The sequence below is a fragment of the Pleurodeles waltl genome, chromosome 12 (assembly GCF_031143425.1).
Source record: "Pleurodeles waltl isolate 20211129_DDA chromosome 12, aPleWal1.hap1.20221129, whole genome shotgun sequence".
NCBI lineage: Eukaryota > Metazoa > Chordata > Amphibia > Caudata > Salamandridae > Pleurodeles > Pleurodeles waltl.
In genome coordinates, this window is record NC_090451.1 from 98,203,431 (window position 1) to 98,216,448 (window position 13,018).

Genomic DNA, 13,018 nt, shown 5'->3' on the forward strand with positions numbered 1-13,018 from the left:
AATACTGTGTGAAAAGAAATGGAGTTACAACACTTGTACTTTTTAACCTGTTTCCAGCCTTTGACACTGTACACCACCAGACTCTCCTACTGAGACTACAGGAGTCTGGAATCTAATAAATTATCCAGAACGTGATATCTTCTTACTTCTCAGGCAATACTGCTATCATCTTGTCCTCCCCCCCATATACATCAACTCATTTCAGCATTAATTCCAGTTTCCTTCAAAGATTAATTATCTGATCTTCCCCCTTGAATTCCTGCCTCAGCATACTACTGGACCCAATCAGGTTTTTCACCTAATTAGAGTTGGAAAAACAATACACAGCCCATCCTAAGCTGCCTACCAAAGATTCTCACAGTCAAATCTTCTGACCAAAGGTTTTGTCAGAGAGGTGACAAACACCAGACTCCTTGCCTATTATAGTAGATTCAGTGTAGCACAATATCTATCTACAGGCTTTAATACAATGTCAATCAATCAATCAGGGATTTGTAAAGCACGGCTACTCACCCGTGAGGGTCTCAAGGCGCTGGGGGAGTTTGGGGGGTGCTGAGGATCAGTCGAAGAGCCAGGGCTTGAGGTCCTTCCTGAACTGTGACAGGGTGGGGGATTGCCTGAGGTGGATGGGGAGGGTGTTTCAGGTCTTGGCGGGATGTGGGAAAAGGATCTTCCTCTGGCTGTGGTTTTCTGGTTGCGGGGGATGTTGGCGAGGGCCTGGTCGGTGGAGCGGAGTTGTCTGTCAGGAGTGTAGAAGGAGAGTCTGTGGGTGAGATAAGCTGGTCTGGCGTCATGTAGGACCTTGTAGGCGTGGGTCAGGAGCTTGAAGGTGATTCTCTTTCAGATAGGCAGCCATTGTAGGTCTCTTACAGGTGTGGCTGTGTCGTGGGGCATTCTTGATGAGATGGGCAGATGCGTTCTGGATGCGTTGTAGTCTTTTCTGGGTCTTGTCAGTGGTTCCGGTGTAGAGTGCATTGCCGTAGTCGAGGCGGCTTCTGACAAGGGCCTGGGTGACTGTCTTTCTGGCTCTGGTGGGTATCCACTTGTAAAAAAAATGTAAGCATGCGCAGGGTGTGGAAGTAACCTGATGAGACTGCGCTCACCTGTCGGTCCATTGAGAGTGATGAGTCTAAGATAAAGACCGAGCTTGCGGGCATGGCCGGTAGGGGCGTTTCCGAGGGTGGTGGGCCACCAGGATTCATTCCAGACAGAGGGTGTGGATTCGAGGATGTTTTGTCCGAGTTCAGTCTGAACTATTTTTCATCCAGCCGGCGACTGCTTTCATTTCTTTACTGAAATTGTTCTTGGGGGTGGTCGGGTTGTTGGTGAGGGAGACTATCAGTTTGGTGTCGTCAGCGTAGGAGACGATGTTGTGTGTCTTCTGACGATGGCTGCCAGTGGGGTCATGTAGAGGTTGAAGAGGGTTGGACTCAGCGAGGATCCTTGGGGGACGCCGCAGCTGATCTTGGTTTCTTCCGAGAGAAAGGGGGGAGTCAGACCTTCTGTGTTCTGCCGGTGAAGAACGAGGCGAGCCATTGCAGTGCTGAGTCTCGGATGCCGGCGTTGTGGAGACGGATGTGTAGCGTGTCGTGTGAGCTTGTGTCAAAGGTGGCAGAAAGGTCCAGGAGGATGAGGGCGACGACAGAGGTCAGAGTTCGAGTTAGGACGGGCTTCCACTTACTAGTGGAGCTATGCGGAGGCAGAGCAGTTCACTGACCAGGTCACTGACAATGTAATAACAATGTATTAACAATCTACCCTGAAAGACCTGTTAGGCTTTTACAAATGCTTTTCACAATAAATAATCAGGCCTACGGATTCTGTCATACAGTTTCAAAATAACAGATCTACCACATGGCATCTGACATTACTTTCTTAAATGAACCAATCAGATCTTTAACTATTATCTTTGGGGTGTAACAATCACCAGTTCAGGACTACTATATTGATCATAAGCTTTCTTACAAAGCAGCTATGAGGTAAACAGTCAGAAAAATCGCAAAGACGCAAAACAAAGGGGGTCATTATGAGTCTGGTGGTCACTTGATAACTTGGCCACATTATGACCACGGCAGTCGTGCTGCGGTCGGACCACCAGCACCAGAGATCCCGGCGGTCTGGCGGTTGCAGCGGTCCTAATCCAACAGTACAACGCTGCAAGCAGTGCTGCCCTGGGGATTACAACCTTGTTCTCTGCCAACAATTTCAGGGCGGCAGCACCGCCATGAGAAGGCTGGCAGACAATGGGTGCAGGTGGCCCCAGGGGGGCCCTGCACTGCACTTGGCATGAGCAGTGCAGGGGTCCCCCTACCCAGCAACCTCACAATATTCACTGTCTGCTTTGCAGACAGTGAACACTGAGAGGGTGCTGGTGCACCCTGCATCCTACAGCATTGCCACTGGTTCGATTACAAGCTGGAAACAATGCTGTAGGGTGTTTCCCAGCTGACCTAGCGGGAAACTCCTAATGGGCCCAGTGGGGAGGTAGCCACTATGGCAGCAACTTCCCTGTCGGAAGTTCGGCGGATGCCTAAACCGTCTGCCAAACTCATAATAAGGCCCAAAATGTCTAATAAAGATTCTCACTGTGCACATCTTCTACTCATTGAATTTATCCGAAGGGGTAATCAATACTAAAACCCCTTCTAACTAAGTTTATATGTGGGATTCAATGCAGTGCTGAATTTGTAAAAGAATGAGTGCCGGTGCCTAAAGCTGTGAAGGCCGCAACTGGATCTATTAGATATCAGCGTGCTGAATACCAAGGCTGTGTAGGCATGAATCCTCCTCATGCCTCTTTAATCCACTACCAGACACTGACTGGCCCTTTAACTCACTCACAGGAAGCTTTTCATGCATGTACTTCAAGAGGTGGGGAGTGGAATGGAAGTACCAGAGTTTTTGGGAACAACATTTTCACTTTCAAAACCGATGTAGATATATGGGTATAGATTTCGGTGCGTGGAGGAAACACGGAAAAAGTTAGCAGATAAATGTGCTTTGCTCGTTAGAGTTATGCAATGGGAAACATACATATTTGCTCATAAAAAATGGAATTCACAAAACGATTTGTGGAGTTTTCATGAAAATCTGTGACTGTCAAAGGTTGTAACTTGGCCAACCAGTTGTGAATTCCAAAATGAAATAAATTGATCACCATGCGAGGCGATAGATCTCTGGGTATAGGTTTGCACATTTTCATGTGAATCGGAGCCCAAGTCTATGCAGTGCTGGCTGAACGCTTTGAACAAGCTGGGTATTTTCTGATGTCACGGAAACCCACTTAGGGACAGAGAAATCATACAGTATCTGTGACAGTCCAGATGTTTATCAGAAGGGTGGAAGGAAGGAGTGTTCAGCGGCTGATAGAGGCTCTTACAACGATATCTCATGACGAGAGTCCTGCCAACACAGTCACATCTCACCATCGGTCCTGGAGGGTTAGTACTTCGAGATCACCAAACCGCCTGGACCAGAGCTTCTCCGCTCACATCGAAGAGGATGGCCTGGCTGTCTTCGAGCTCGCCTCTAACCACTAAAGAGTAAGTCTATCCCTGCTATGAAGAATTGAAGATTGCCTGTGCCCTCACTGTCTTTCTCATGTCCTGAATCCCACCTCCCATGGCTTTTTTTCCACCCTTTCCATTATCCATTTTATTTTTCCATCTCTTTAACTCACTCATTTATATTCCATCCTCTCCCCTCCTGTTCTTTCTCCTTCTGTGTTTACCTGCTGCCCCCTCTCACTGCGTCATATTCCGTGTCCTTCTTTTCTGTATCGTCCCTTGTGTGGTTCAGCCTCCCATGGTTTCTTCCTCCTCGATCCGGCTCTGACGTTCATGTCAACCTGGGTATCGGTCCCGTACTTTCCTCAGTGCTCTAACCTCCACTGACAGCCCACTCTTTCCACTGCCTGTTAATTTTGCTCTCAGTTTCCTCCAGACATAATATGTCTGATCCCTCCCGCTCCCCCATGAGTGAGCTGTGGTTGGTGCAGCCTGTGAGAACTGGGAAACCCAGACGTGGATATGGGACCTGAGTGCAGCCTAAATAGAAACGGGCTTTGTAAGTGCCCCCGGCAGTGGCTGTACAAGGTGTCTACTCTGAGGTGTTAATAAAGATATGTGAGTGCGGCTCACCTAGGGCCCCAGAAAGGTTAGCAGTAAAAAATGGCGTCCATTGCACCTCCTGCAGCTAGGGAGGCCCCTCACAACGTAGGGGTTGATATAAAGTTTCGTGGAGAGATCCTCCTTCACAACAGAGCTGGAGTCCTCTCTCCGCCAAACTGCCCTATTTAGAGGTGACAGGCAGAAAGTATGTCAACCGACACACATGCTCCTTCAACAGCTTGTCCGAGCACAGGCTGCCCGAGGTTAGCCCCGCCCCCCGCCGAGCATACAGTGAAAGAATGGATGGCTTTTTTGCTGTTACCGCAAGAAGAAAACACCCATAGTGTGGAGTGTCATTAGATTTTAATTTTTCCCGTTTTGGAAGTTTGTTTTTGAAAATTTTAAACTATAAATGTTTGATGGACTGCCGTACAGTTTGACGTAGCCGTCAGTCAAAATTATACAACATTGACACGCAATGGCGACGACTCCTTCAACAGTTAAGGGATGCCCACTGAGCTGGCAGACTTCTCTAATTTTGGGGGCACTATGTATGTCAGGGTGACGGAGTGATTCCCTCATTCGCCCTGACGGACATCATTCCAGCCTCCAAACTTTAAACCAGGCCCTTGGCCTTCCTTGTACCAGGACACCAGCAGTAGAAGCAGTACTTAGCAGCAAATGACAACGTTGCACGAAAATACTTGGGAGCATGTCTTTACTCCATCGATTTAGAAGGATGTATGGTGTGAAAGGGTGGATGCATGGGTGATCCTGAGGATTGATGGGTAGATGGATGGGTGGATCAGTGAAAAGGATAGCGAAAGGATAGGTAGATGGATTGATGGATGGATGAGTGGTTTGATGAGTTTGAGGGATAGATTTGGAGATGGATGGAAAAGATTGGATAAGAATGGGCAGATAGATGTACGGAGGGGCAGGATGTTGAAAGGATGAAATATGGATGAAAGATTGAAAGTATGACTGTAGGAGTCTGGCCTGGTTTGTAGTGGGTACCTAAGGTACTTACACCTTATACCCGGTCCAGTCATCCCTTATTAGTGAGATGTAGGCAGTGTTCTAGCAGCTTAAGCTGTCTAGAGGTAGCTGTAGCAGAGCAGCTTAGGCTGAACTAGGAGACATGCAAAGCTCCTGCAATACCACTATAGTTACACAGTACTTATACACAATAAAAGACAATACTCAGTGTTACCAAAAATAAAGGTACTTTATTTTAGTGACACAAGGCCAAAAATATCTTAGAGGCAGTACTCCTTCTGGAGTTAAGCATTGTACACAATATATACACTAGAGACCAAAATCAGGTAAGTAAATAGTCATAGAATAGTGCAAACTGTAGAAAATACAATAGAATGCAATAGGCCTAGGGGCAACACAAACCATATACTAAGAAAGTGAAATGCGAATCACAAATTCCCCCCTAGGCAAGTGTAGTGTTTAGAGGGGCCCTGGGAGTGAAAGAAAACACCAAAGGTAAGTAAAATACCCCAATCCAGAGCCTAGGAAAGTAGGAGTAAAGTACGGTAAGTTTCCTCAGGACACACTACAAGTCGTGATAAGATTACTGCAAGAATCAAGCAAGACTGCAGCAACAATTGGTGGATTCCTGGACCTGAAGACCTGTGAAGAGAGGAGACCAAGTCCAAAAGTCACAGAAGATTCCAGGAAGGACAGGAGCCCCTGCCAACCTAGAAGATGGTGCAAAAGAGAATTCTCTGGTTAGAAGAAGTCTGCAGAAGAGCACCAAAGAAGATGGCTGCAGGTTCCTGCATGGTGCAGGAGGTGTCCCACATCGAGAAGTTGGATGCAGGCTGTTTGCGTCGCTGGATTCATCCAACAAGCTTTGGTTCAAGTAAGGTCACGGTTTGCGTCATAATGGCGCTGCCTGGACCCAGGAGGGACCTGGGGGCCTCAACTCAGACTGAAAAGGTAGAGGGGGCTCCCAACACTGGAGAGAGCCCACAGATGACCAGGTAGCACCCACAGGAGTCCCAGTACATGGGGACAAAGAAGGTGCAAATTGCTGTTGGTGCAGTACAACAAAAGAAGGTCCCACGCCACCGAAGAACAACTCAGCGAGTTGTGCATCGCAGGATGGAGTGCTGAGGATCTGGGCTACAATGTGCGCAAAGGATTCTTGGAAGAAGTGCACAGAAGCCCAAGGAGCTAGAGATGACGCTGTGCAAACTGTTGCAAACCGGGAAGGGAAGCTCTTACCTCCTCCAAATTTGGACAGCTGGACCTTAGGATAGTCTGGGTCAGATGGGTCCACCACCTGTGTTCCAGGGAGCACGCTCGTCATCAGGAGAGGAGTCCCAGAGAACTGGTTGACGTCTTGGAAGGTGCCTGCAGGAGCAGGGAAGTGACTCTGTCCCTCCACAGGAGATTCATTTGGTTCTTCTGGTGTGGGGTGAAGACAAGGAGTCCTCAGAGTGTGCATACCTTGGAAACTGTTGCAAGTGCTGGCTGGAGCTGAAGTTGCAGGTCACAGGAGTCATCCTGGATACTTTGTTGCAGTTACAGCGGTTCCTGGAGCGGTCTATGGTTGATCCAACGGTCAGAAGCTGAAGCAGAGGATGCAGAGGATTCCTGGAGGAGTCTTGCAAGTTGAATCTGAAGAGGGACCCACAGGAGAGACCCTAAAGTGCCCTTCGAGGGGGATTGGCTACCTACCCAGGTATGCACCTATGAGGAAGGGTCTCTGACATCACCTGGTGGCACTGGCCACTCAAAGATCTCCAGTGAGTCCCCACACCTTGGAAAACAAGATGGCTAATGCCAGGGACACACTGGAGGAGCTTTGGGCATCACCCCTGGGGTGGTTATGGACAGGGGAGTGGTCACTCCCCTTTCCTTTGTCCAGTTTTGCACCAGAGCAGGGACTGGGGGTCCCTGAACCAGTGTAGACTGGCTTATGCAAGGAGGACACCATCTGTGCCCTTCAAAGCATTTCCAGAGGCTCTGGGAGGCTACCCCTCCCAAGCCTGTAACACCTATTTCCAAAGGGAGAGGGTGTAACACCCTCCTCCCAAAGGAAATGCTTTGTTCAACCTTCTTGGGACTCAGCTGCTCAGACCCAGGAGGGCAGAACCCTGTCTGCGAGGTGGCAGCAGATGTAGCTGCAGTGCAAGCACCAGAGAGCTGGTTTGGCAGTACTGGAGGTCTATGGTGGAGCCCCCAGGATGCATGGGATTGGCCCCCCAATACCAGATTTTGAATGGGGGTACAATTCCATGATCATAGACACCTTACATGGCCATATTCTGAGTTACCATTGTGAAGCTACATATAGGTATTGACCTATATGTAGTGCACAGGTGTAATGGTATCCCCGCATTCACGAAGTCCGGGGAATTGGCCCTGGACAGAGTGGGGGCACCTTTGCTAGTGGAAGGGCGCCCTCACACTTAGTAGGTTAGACATCTAGGTGACTTATTTTTTTTATTTTTTATGTTATTTTATTAAAGGTAAACAAAAAGTACAAATATATAGTGAATATTTTTGCAATTTTTCTTCTTCACATTAAATATTTCTGTAATGGGTACATACACAAATGCAATCTAACAACAGTTTCTGGCCCATTAGGTGACATCATAAGCACATTCGGGATGGTAGTCTTACATCAAAGAAGCAATGAATGGGGGTGTCTTATGAGTTAAGAGTGGTGGAAGATAAAGAGGAAAGGGGGGAGAGAAAAGGGGGGATTAGGAGGGTTAGGGGAAGGAGAGGGGTTGCTGAGTGTGAGGACTATGGGATGTGTAGGAGATGGGGTTTTATTGTCCCCGTGCCAGTCGTTATGCTACTTCCGTCAAGGCTTCTCTCTCTCGAGGGCGATCAGTTTTAAGGTTTGGGCTCCCTTTTTTTTTTATATAGGATGACATGGGGGTAAGGGTTCTTGCCTCTATTGGGTATTGGTGCTGAGAAGCGACTGCATGGGATAGGGGGTGGTGAGGCCGTTCGTAACGGACTGTTCATTATTACAAAGTCTTATTTTAAGTTGAACATTCTTTTTGCGTATTTTGATGTTCTGGAATAGGTTATATGGGGAGACCGGTAGAAGATGTTTGCTTGCTTGATCCTGAGTCTGATGTGATTATCTAAGTGGGACAGCTGGGAGGTGAAAAAAGAAAAAAGAAAAAAGAAAGGGGAGAGAGTGGGGCGAGCAGTCATATGGGAGAGGGAAGGAGTAGAGGAGGGAGGTGTGAAGAAGTGAACGATATAGGTTATAAGGGAGGATCATTATTTCTCTCAAACCTTTGTTCGTTGGCCCTCCGCCAGTTGTTTTATGACTTTGTCAAAAAAGGATGCCAGACTTCCTCAAATTTTTCTGTTTGGTCCTGTAAGTTATAGATCACTCGTTCATGGGTGGCTGTTTGATACATAGCAGTCATCCATTCTGTCGGCGTGGGGGCAGTGCTAGCCCTCCAGTGCCGGAGTACACATTTTTTGGCCGTGGCAAATGCGGTGTGTAGTAACCTTTTTTGGGTGCGTGTTAGGGAGGGGAATAGGCGTGTATCATGTAGGAGAATAAGCGATGGAGGAGTCGGGTTTGGGATCTGGATAATATCCAACAGGGTATGACGTACTGCATCCCATAAGGGCTGGATCGTCGGACAGTGACATAGGATGTGGAGTAAGTCGCAATGGGGCTCTATGCATCTCCAGCACTTTGCGTGTGTTAGCAATCCAGCCCTAAGAAGTTTGACGGGGGTCCAGTACCAATCTTGCAGAACTTTAAAGAGGCAGAATTTTAGTCGGGCTTCACGTACTCCCCTATCGAGTGCTTCTAGTATGTCTGACCATTCTTCTTCTGTGTAGGTTAACCCTAGTCTATCCTGCCATTTTACCCGTAAACGTTCAAGGAGGGGTTGCGAGTAGAGATGATTTGTTAGTTCGGCGTAAAGGCCCGCCATAACTCCTTTGTGTCGGCCCCATTTCTGAAGATAAGTGACGATGGGTGAGGTTTTACACGTCCATGGGGGAGTCCCTAGTGAGCTGAGCATGCAATGTTTGAGCTGCAAATATCTCCATTCTTGATTACTATGGATACTGAACTCTTCCTGGAGAGAGGCGAAAGTTTGTAAGTTATTTCCGTGTATTATATGGGATATGTTATGGATTCCTGCCTCAGTCCATTGGGGCCACAAGAGAGGTCTCCCTCCTATTTTTATGTTTTTATTCCCCGCTAAAGGGGCCTGGGCGTGTAGAGAGGGATGTATGTCCAGCAGGCGATGTGCTCTGCGCCATGCTGTGTCGGTAGCTTTGAGGATGGGGTTAGGAAGGGAAGGATGGTCTGCGTATACCCCTCCCATCGTGTGCTGTCCTCTTAGGAGTCTCTCTGTGACCACCCATTGTGGTGGATCTAGCGTATTTGGGAGAGTGTATGCTAGCTGTGAAAGTTGTAAGGCTAGTGAGTATTGTTCTATTGAGGGTAGGCCTAAACCTCCATAGGGGCGTCGGGCTAGAATAGTCGCCGGCTTCAGTCTCGGGCGGAGGGAGCCCCACGCAAAGGCCCTCATGGATGCGTCAATCGAACGGAGTATCGGGAGGGGTATCTGTAGGGGGAGCATGCCCAAGACGTATGTAAAGCGTGGTAATGTAGTCATTCAAACTGCTTGAGTCCGTCCCCACATCGACAGACCCAGTAATGACCATTTAGCAAAATCCAGTTTCATTTTTGATATAAGGGGATCTAGGTTATCTCTAACTATATGTTCCAGGCCTCGGTTGATATACGTTCCTAGGTATTTAAGGCAAGTCGGCGTCCATTGGAATGGCAGACCATGCACTGCTGCTCTCGTTGTCATGCGGGATAGAGGCAGTGCTTCACTTTTGTCCCAATTTACCCGGTATCCAGATATAGGCGCAAATTCCTCTATGGTGGAAAGCAGTGCGGGTAAGGATGTTTCTAGGTCAGTCATGGTTAGTAGGATGTCGTCTGCGTAGAGATAAATTTTAGATAAGCCCCCGGTTATTTGGATACCTTTTATCTGCTGGGAGTTCCGTATAGTAGCTGCCAAGGGTTCCATGGCTAATAGGAATAGGAGTGGTGACAGGGGGCAGCCCTGACGAGTGCCTCTTCCTATGGGGAAGGGGTCTGATAAGAAACCTCCACAGTTAACCTGTGCTGAAGGGTGGTCATATAATAAGTGGACTTTAGAGATGAATTGCTCTCCTAGGCCAAAGTGTTTCATGGTGGCGAATAAATAGGGCCATTCGATGCGGTCGAATGCTTTCTCTGCGTCTAGGGATAATGCAAGGGCTTCGTTGGGCATATTTAGAGCTTCCAGTAGTGTATGAGAGAGAGTGCGCATATGGTTTCTGGAGGAGCGGCCAGGTACGAACCCCACTTGGGTGTTATGGATCAAAGATGGTATCACTTTACGCAGGCGTGCTGCTAGAATGCTAGCTAGGAGTTTGACGTCTCCATTCAAGACGGAGATGGGGCGATAGCTGCCACAAAGAAGGGGGTCTTTCCCTGGTTTAGGTAGTACGACAATTGTGGCCCTGTTGGATAAAGCTCCTAGGGAGCCTTCCTGACATGCTTCGGTTAGTGCTCCATGGACTGCATTGATTGCCTCTTCTCCGGCCCACTTATAGAATTCCACAGGGAATCAGTCCTCTCCTGGAGATTTATGATAGGGGAGGTTTGTTACAACTTGTGTTATCTCCTCTCTGCTTATATCACCGTCTAAGAGAGTTCTGCCTGCTTCCGACAAGCGGGGTAGGTTGGCAGTCCTAAGAAATGTTTCTATGTGTGTCTGATCGGACGATGTTTTCGGCGTGTAAAGGTGCCGGTAGTATTTAGCAAATTTGTTCACAATATCTTGTGGGCGAGTTAGCACTGCCCCCGATGGGGATGTTATGGCCGAAATGGCGGAATCTGCATCTCTTTGTCGGAGCTGGGCCGCTAGGAGGCGTCCTGCTTTCTCTCCTTGTTCGTAATGGCGGTTTCGCAGTTTTTGTAGTGCGTATTCTGCCTGGGACGTGAAGAGTTCATTGTGTGCTATTCTGGCTTGTTCTAAGGAGCAGCGTAGTCTAGGGGACAGTTGGGTAGTGTACTGTTTAGTGAGGTTCTGGATTGTGGTCTCCAGAATCGTTTGACGGGCGATTCTGTCTTTGTTAGCCAATGCTGCGTCTCGCATCATATTGCCTCTCAGTGTCGCCTTTGCAGCTGCCCATAAGATCCTTTTGGAGGTCACTGTATCTTTGTTCTCTGTCATATATGTGGATACGTGTCCTCTTAATTGTTCCTTCCCTTGGGGGGAGCGATATCTGCGCACGGCCAAGCGCCACGGTTTTCGGCCCGGAAGGGACAAGCCTATCTGAATCAGAGTTAGTACTGGGGAGTGGTCTGACAGGCCACTGTCTAAAATACTGGAATCCAGCGCTCTGGGGATTACAGTTTGTGACACCAGAAAGTAGTCCAGGCGTGATTGGGTGCCATGGACGGCCGACAAAAAAGTGTATTCCTTGTCTTTCGGGTGTTGTATTCTCCAACAGTCCACTAGGCCGACATCCGTCGTTATGTCTGTCAGGAGAGCTCTATCATGATTGTTGCCTATATCTATGGGACCTGTCCTATCCAGTATTGCGTCTTGGGCCAGGTTCCAGTCTCCCCCGATTATATACCGGGCTGTCCCGATTTCTGTCAAGATGCGATTTAGTTGTAGGAAAAATGTGCGTTTTGAACCAGTTGGTGCATAGACAGAGCCCACGCATAAGAAAGTGTTCCCTATTTTTAGTTTGACAAATGTGTATCTTCCTTCTGTATCGCTCCATGTTTTAATGATTGTAATCGGGAGAGATTTTCGTATTAATATCGCCACCCCGCACTTGCGAGGTGTACTGCTCCTCGGTTCTTGACTCGCCTGGCAACAACTATGAACGACCCTCCCTACCCAGTCCCGTTTAAGCTTGTCGGATTCTAAAGTATCAAGGTGGGTCTCCTGTATTAAGGCAATGTCTGCTTTTTTGGATTGAAGGTAAGATAGTATTTTTTTCCGTTTAACATAGCTCGTCATGCCATGTACGTTCCATGAAAGGATACGCAATGGCCGTATCCCTTGAAGAGTTCTTCTCGACATCTTTGAACAGATGTACCAGATCACGCTTATTTCAGTGTCAACCCTAGCAGGTGAGGGGAAGGGGAAATGTCACCTAACTCTTTGTTCAAATAAGAGTTGTGTTTGTTATGATACAATGGGTTGTGGGAGGAGGAGGTGCAGCTGGCAGGGGTCGGAGATGTACTCTATGGAAGAGGAAATGAGAGAAAAGGCAAAGGTTGGAGGGGAGGGAAAGAAGCGATATACGCAGGAAAAGAGGGAAATAGAAAGAAAGGTAAGAGAGAAGAAAAGAAAAGAGAAAAGAAAAGAAGGGGAGTGAAGGCTGGAGGACCTGCCTCCTTAGCTTAGTTCTGTAGACGGCGGGTCCGGTTCCTCTCGGGGCTCACGCGTCGACGGGATGGTCCCTATCGGGGGGGCGGAGGGGAGCGCCGGGATGGGAAGGACAGTTGACAGTCGGTTGTCCGCCTGTTAATGACGATGGGGTGCGTAGGGGAACCTGGTTGTATATTAAGGGTCAGGGGGGCAAGTCTGACGTATGTTGCCGTTGGGTTGTGATAGTTGTCATGTTATGTTTGATCATTTATATGACTAGGATATGTGGTATTGGGGGGTAAGGAGAGTGGAAAGGTAGTGAGTTATCTTATGGCTAGGTGGTATTGCCGTAGGTTACGATTATCTGTTTATGAAAGGTGGCAGCCGGTTGGAGGGGAGGAGGAAGGGCTGGATGGGAAAAGTTTGTTCAGGGTGGGGCTCTGTGCATATTACATGGTTTCTGATGTTTCTGGAAATAGGGGGGGATGTGAGGGTGTACTTGGATGGTGT

At 48.3% G+C, this 13,018-nt stretch overlaps 1 protein-coding gene across 4 annotated transcripts in view; it reads left to right on the top strand.

Moving 5' to 3' along the window:
- Nucleotides 1–3,410: 3,410 nt before the first annotated feature.
- LOC138268024 (mas-related G-protein coupled receptor member H-like) overlaps nt 3,411–13,018 on the top strand; it is a 99,554-nt gene continuing 89,946 nt past the window's right edge. For 3 of the 4 annotated variants that reach the window (XM_069217341.1, XM_069217340.1, XM_069217342.1), the window contains exon 1: nt 3,426–3,542. The gene's annotated coding sequence lies outside the window, so the exon portion shown is untranslated. Of the gene's footprint in view, nt 3,543–13,018 lie in introns of all 4 variants that reach the window. The other variant, XM_069217339.1, reaches the window with a different exon arrangement.